Source organism: Taudactylus pleione, unplaced genomic scaffold, assembly GCF_031769625.1.
Source record: "Taudactylus pleione unplaced genomic scaffold, aTauple2 ptg000329l, whole genome shotgun sequence".
NCBI classification, from domain to species: Eukaryota; Metazoa; Chordata; class Amphibia; order Anura; family Myobatrachidae; genus Taudactylus; species Taudactylus pleione.
This window is the reverse complement of record NW_028284730.1, coordinates 9,734,026-9,741,657: the sequence shown is the minus strand read 5'-3', so window position 1 is coordinate 9,741,657 and position 7,632 is coordinate 9,734,026.

Sequence of the window (7,632 nt, the reverse complement as noted above, 5' to 3'; positions counted from 1 at the left end):
AAGGAGGAGGAGAGCTGCTGCTGTCACATTGCTGTGGGTGGGGGAGGGGAGCACACAGACCTAATTATGTGGATGGGGTTGAGGATAACTGCTTTGAGTGTGTGCACTAGATATAGGATATCAAAAGAAAACATTGGAACGGATGTACCAATGTTTTTAACATTGACTACAAAGATTGTTCCAGAACCAATGTTTAGGTTAAAACATCAATGGCACCCCCGCACTGCTGACACTGCTGGTACCCTTCACTGAGGGCACTGCCAGCAACGTAGCAATGCCATCCCATGTACTGAGGACACCATCAGCATCCCATGCACTGCTGACACAGCCAGCAAACCTGCACTGAAGACACCGCTGGCACCCCGCACTGCCAACACTGCCAGTACCCTTCACTAAGGACACTGCCAGCACCACAGCACTGCCATTCCATGTACTGAGGACACCGTCAGCAACCCCCGCACTGCTGACATAGCCAGGAAACCTGCACTAAAGACACCACTGGCACCCCCGCACTGCTGACACACCTCCGGTACCCGTCACTGAGGACACTGCAGCACTGCAGCACTGCCATCCCATATAATGAGGACACCGTCAGCAACCCCCGCACTGCTGACACAGCCAGCAAACCTGCACTGCAGACACCGCTTGCAACCCCCACACTGCTGTCACCACCGGTACCCTTCACTGAGGACACTGCCAGCACTGCAGCACTGCCATTCAAGGTACTGAGGACACCATCAGCAACCCCTGCACTGCCGACACAGCAAACCTACACTGAAGACACCCCTTGCACTTCTGAAATCTCCGGTACCCGTCACTGTGGACACTGCCAGCAATGCAGCACTGCCATTCCACGTACTGAAGACACCATTAGCAACCCCTGCACTGCCGACACAGCCAGCAAACCTGCACATTTTAGATAAAACAACATAGAAAACAGCGCTTGGAAATATGGCACCTAAGTGTCCTCAGTGAAGGGTACTGGAGATTTCGTCAGTGCCAGTGATGTCTTCAGTGCAGGTTTGCTGGCTGTGTCAGCAGTGCAGGGGTTGCTTAGGGTGTCCTCAGTATGTGGATTGGCCATACTGCGGTGCTGGCAGTATCTTCAGTGAAGGGTACCGGCAATGTTGGCAGTGCAGGAGTTCCAGCAGTGTCTTTAGTGCAGGTTTGCTGGCTGTGTCGGCAGTGCAGGGTTGCTGACAGTGTCCTTAGTACATGGAATGGCAGTGTTGCGGTGCTGGCAGTGTCCTCAGTGAAGGGTACCGGCGATGTCGGCAGTGCGGGGGTGCCAGCAGTGTCATTAGTGCAGGTTTGCTGACTGTGTTGGCAGTGCTGGGGTGTTCTCAATGCAGATGTTGGCGATGTCGGCAGAGTGGGGGTGCCAGTGGTGTCCTCATTGTAGGTTTGCTGGCTGTGTTGGCAGTGTGAGGGTTGCTGACGGTGTCCTCAGTACATGGAATGGCAGTGTTGTGCTGGCAGTGTCTTCAGTGAAGGATACCGGCGATGTCGGCAGTGCGGGGGTGCCAGCAGTGTCATTAGTGCAGGTTTGCTGACTGTGTTGGCAGTGCTGGGGTGTTCTCAATGCAGGTGCCGGCGATGTCGGCAGAGTGGGGGTGCCAGTGGTGTCCTCATTGTAGGTTTGCTGGCTGTGTCGGCAGTGTGAGGGTTGCTGGCGGTGTCCTCAGTACATGGAATGGCAGTGTTGTGCTGGCAGTGTCCTCAGTGAAGGGTACCGGCAATGTTGGCAGTGCGGGGGTGCCAGCAGTGTCCTCAGTACAGGTTTGCTGAATGTGTTGGCAGTGTAGGGGTATTCTCAATGCAGGGTGCTGGCAATGTCGGCAGAGCTGAGGTGCCAGTGGTGTCCTCAGTGCTGTTTTGCTGACTGTGTCGGCAGTGCAGGGGTGCTGGTGGTATCCTCAGTGTGGGAGTTCCAGCAATGTCGGCAGTGTGGGGGTCGCTGATGGTGCCCTCAGTAGGTGGGGCAGCAGTGCAGGGGTGCTGGCAGTGTTGGCAGTGGTGGTGTCAGCAGCGGGGATGCTGCCAGTGGGGTGCTGGAGGTGTCAGCAGTGGGGGTGCAGGCGGTGTCATGCAGCAGGTGGTTGGCGAGCGCCATCTTCTTTTGCTTCCTGTGTGCATATTAAATGGGCTTATATGCATTTGGTGCTAGTAGCCGCTGAAACACTATACTAGCACCAAAAAAACTTTCACTAGGATACTGCCATTAGTTCCTGAAAAGACAGATTCTATACTGCCCATCTATCGCTATTGTGGCATAGTGGTAAAGTCACTGCACATCACGCTTGGCAGTTAGGGTTTGAATCCCAGTGTAAACATTTTTTTTTACTCCAAAAATAAATTTATATAATTCAATAATATAATATCAATAATATTATTGTAATAACAATAAAACTTTTTAGAATAATATCATGTTTCATTTAGAGGGTGTGAACACGGCATGTGTGTGTAGTGATTTCTTAGAGTAGAAATGTCCCCTTGAAAATACGGTTTCATATTTTATATACTGAAACATAAATTCACATTTTCGATAAACATAGAAAATAAGGCTTGTAAATATGGCTCCTTATTTCATATACAGTACTGGTTCTAGATATACATTATATTTCAAAAACTGGGCATCAGTAATTTACAGTTTGTTCATGTCCTTTTTCAGATTAACCCTGCCCATTGTTTGCCTCAACACAGATGGGGAGGGAGGAGGAATTCATTAGTAATGGCTGCACATTTTACACAGACAACAAATCAAGTTTTCATTAGCCCTTTCATTAGCTAATGAAAATGTGATTTGTTGTCTGTCTGTGGAAAATGTGCAGCCTTTCCTTTACAAAATGAATTCCTCCCCCCTCCCCTCTGTGTTGAGAAAAGCAAAGGATTTACCTGGAGAAGGACATAAACATATAGTAAATTACTGATGGTCAGTTTTTGAATTATACTGTATATATTGAATAATAAAAAATTATTTTTGGAGAAAAAAATAGGTTTACACTGAGATTCAAACCCTAATTTCCTGGTGTGGTGTGCAGTTACCACTACGCTATAACACCTACAGGCAAATACTGAAGTCATTTACCTCTTACATAGTGAAAATGAACTGAAACTGACAGCTTCTGTTCTAGATCCAGCTAGAAATATAGCAACAGTTTTTTTTTCAGCATATGAAATATGGAGCTTTATTTCCAAGTGCTATTTTCTATCCTGTAGGACCTTTTACTGTATACAGTCAGGTGCATAAATATTGGGACATTGACAGAATTTTCATATTTTGGCCTCTATTCACCACCACAATGGCTTTGAAATGAAACAAACAAGATGTGTTTTAACTGCAGACTTTCAGACTTAATTTGAGGGTAATTACATCCAAATCAGGTGAACGGTGTAGGAATTACAACGGTTTCTATATGTGCCTCCCACTTTTTAAGGGGCCAAAAGTAATGGGACTGTCAACTCAAAAGCTATTTCATGGACAGGCGTGGGCTATTCCCTCGTTATTTCATTATCAATTAAGCAGGTAAAAGGTCTGGAGTTGATTCTAGGTGTGACATTTGCATTTGGAATCAGTTGCTGTCGACTCTCAATATGAGATCCAAAGAGCTGTCACTATCAGTGAAGCAAGCCATCATTAGGCTGAAAAATCAAAACAAACCCATCAGAGAGATAGCAAAAACATTAGGTGTGGCCAAATCAGCTGTTTAGAACATTCTTAAAAAGAAAGAATGCACCGGAGAGCTCAGCAACACTAAAAGACCCAGAAGACCACGGAAAACAACTGTGATGGATGACAGTAGAATTATTTCCCTGGTGAAGAAAAACCCCTTCACAACAGTTGGCAAAACCAAAAACACTCTCCAGGAGGTAGGTGTACATGTGTCAAAGTCAACAATCAAGAGAAGACTTCACAAGAGTGAATATAGAGGGTTCACCCCAAGATGTAAACCATTGGTGAGCCTCAAAAACAGGAAGACCAGATTAGAGTTTGCCAAACAACATCTAAAAAAGCCATTACAGTTCTGGAACAACATTATATGGACAGATGAGACAAAGATCAACTTGTACCAGAGTGATGGGAAGAGAAGAGTATGGAGAAGGAAAGGAACTGCTCATGATCCAAAACATACCACTTCACCAGTGAAGCATGGTGGTGGTAGTGTCATGGCGTGGGCATGTGTGGCTGCTAATGGATCTGGTTCCCTTGTATTTCTTGATGATGTGACTGTTGACAAAAGCAGCAGAATGAATTCTGAAGTGTTTCGGGCAATATTATATGCTCATATTCAGTCAAATGCTTCAGAACTCATTGGACGGCGCTTCACAGTGCAGATTGACAATGACCCGAACCATACTGAAAAAGCAACCAAATAGTTTTTTAAGGCTAAAAAGTGGAATGCTATGCAATGGCCAAGTGAATCCCCTGACCTGAATCCGATTGAGCATGCATGTCACTTGATGAAGACAAAACTGAAGGGAAAATGCCCCAAGAACAAGCAGGAACTGAAGACATTTGCAGTAGAGGCCTGGCAGAGCATCACCAGGGATGAAACCCAGCGTCTGGTGATGTCTATGCGTTCCAGACTTCAGGCTGTAATTGCCTGCAAAGGATTTGCAACAAAGTATTAAAAAGTGAAAGTTAGATTTAGGATTGTTTAGTTTGTCCCATTACTTTTGGCCCCTTAAAAAGTGGGAGGCACATATAGAAACCATTGTAATTCCTACACCGTTCACCTGATTTGGATGTAATTACCCTCAAATTAAATCTGAAAGTCTGCAGTTAAAGCACATCTTGTTTGTTTCATTTCAAAGTCATTGTGGTGGTGAATAGAGGCCAAAATATGAAAATTCTGTCAATGTCCCAATATTTATGCACCTGACTGTATGTAGCCAAAGTATGCAGGGGATTTTGTAAGCCTGTCTGGCACTGCAATAGGAGGCAGCTTACTGTATAGGATCTTCCTCTCCACCTTTCTACTTAGGCAGCCGCAGTATACTTTTCTAAAAATGCCACCTGCTGTCTGGAAAGTGGTACTACACTATATTTCAGCCTCCTTACATATTTCCCCACATGTATATCTTGGCGGGGCTGGTTATCTGATGCCATGAATGGCAGGCCATTGCTCAATTTTCAGAAAGGTTTATGTGGACACATCTTTATACGCCTCTTCCAACCAGTACACCTCAGAGTAGCTGTCATCTACCGTCCCCCCCTCCAAGTTCCTTGACAACTTTGCTTCCTAAGACCAACATGTATCTAGTCGCACAAGAATAACTCCTAACAAGGAGAATAAAAGTCCTCACAGTTATATCTTCCAAAAATCAATGTCATCAAATGAGGGGGGCTACCATGGACATCTATAATATAGTTACCAAAAAAGAAGACGAAAAGGGTGAAATGTCCCTAATGGGGCACATAATTTTACTTTAAAACATAACTTTTATTATTCAATATTATAATACAGAAAAACAGCGAAAATTGGTTTAAAAATATAGAAGTGTGTATGAAATAAAGAAATGTGATTAAAAAGAGCGGCACATTAATATCCCCAAAACAACATCACAATAAGGCGGTTGTAGTAAGTTAATAACATATAGTATCCAGCATGTATCACACGTAATAGAAGTAGCTGATTATATTGGTATGTATGTGATAGTCTCAACTATGGCTATCAAAGATTCTCTTTAATATTAATAAATTTATATTAAATCACATGGAGTCTCCCATGTGTTAGTATATTGCCAGTTCTCAAATGATGTTTCAATTGCTTGAGACAAGAGTAATGGGATATGTCCCCTAAGTGTATTCAGAGAAATTCTACTATTTAGTACACATACAGAGATTGTTGATTGAAAAGTGATTCTCATAAATCACTAATACGGTTATAGTGATACATGTATAGGTCACTTACTATAATACTGTCTATCAACTTTATGTGCCTGATATATCGCCCAGGAGTGATATCAAGGTATATTTATTTTAAATAGACTCCCAGTTTAAACACAGTATTGTAAATCTTTTAACATAGATATAGATGGTGCTGGGAGATATGCAAATGCAGCACACAGTGTAATGCTGTGGGAACACTGCACTACACTGATCACAGCTATCCAGTGTAACAGAATTTTTAATAATAAGAGTCACGTATATTTAGAACCATCTCAGGATAATCACATATGACTCTCACTAAAGCACATAATGTAATCGCTAATTTCAAGACATGAGGGGTATAAACATGCGCCGCTAACCGATGCGGCGTTTCGATTCCATGCTTTATCAAGGTAAGCCAAATGCATTACTGAGAAAGCCTTAAGTACCCGCAAATGCCGTAGTCAGCCAATCCCAGGCGTCCAGATCATAAACGGGCCTATTACGTTGTGACCTCTAAGTTAGTGCCACCTTGACAGACATAACTGCATCAGAGAAACGATAGCATCAACCAAGGATATTCTAATGGAAGCTCGAGTATCCAGATCATATTCAGGCTATAGTAATCAAGCCCCGATCTTATTCTAATATAATTCCTATATCAACAATTAGATTGTGAAATAAATAAGATTATGTATAGGATTACTTCTAGAATGGATAGATCATCTATATATAAACAATCAAAGTTCTCACAGAGGAATTAAATAGCACTATTGAGTATAGAAGGTCACGTGATCGCTGTATAAGGTATTGAATATAGCCTATTCAGGTTGAATAGTAGATGACCTATTCTCAGATTGCCATCTATTTTCATGTAAATACTGTACATGGAATTAAAAACCTATCTAGGGTAGTATCAAATATATACTGTACAAACCATAATAAAGATCACATTATTTTACTATAGTGTAATACCATCAAGATGATCACATCTGTATATGATAAAACAAAATAATAAAAATGAATAACAAATATGAATAAATAATAAATAATAATAAAATATGAATATACCTATAATGAGACTATATTGAATAGTATTCAGTGCTTTAATATATTAAATAAATTATATTAATAGTGGTGTGATGACATAAATGTGTAAAAAATAAAAATATAAAAAAATTGTATATACATTCTCCAAAAATGTATAAAAAAGTTTTAAATGTGAAAAATAAATGTGAAAAAATGTGAATTAAGGAGATAATAGTCTCAAGAAAGTGATGTGAAAAAAGAAAACAGAAGAAAGGAGGAGCAAATGATAATAAAATAATAATAATAAAAAAGTGTAACATTACAATAGATATAGGGGGTCATTCAGACCCACTTGCAAGCGGCAGTACGCTCGCAAGTGGGTCAATGTTCCCCACTGCGCATGCGCACGACGGAGGGAGCTCCATCGTGCGCATGCGCGAGACCCGGCGAGCGACGGGGAATCCATCGCTCGGGGTCTCGTACCAAAGGGGGCTTGCTGTCGATGGTGAGTGACAGCACGCCCCCTTTGGTGGGCGTGCCGGGGGCATGCCTGCCAGACGGAGGCGTTCCCATGGGAACGCCTACCATCTGAAGCCGGCCCCACTGACATCACTAGTGATGTCAGTGGGAGTGATTTTGGCTCTGATAGAGCCAAAATCACTCCAGGGCTTGTGGCTGGGAAACCCGACTGCAGGGTTTCACTCGCAAGTCCGATGGTCGTGATGGTCAAG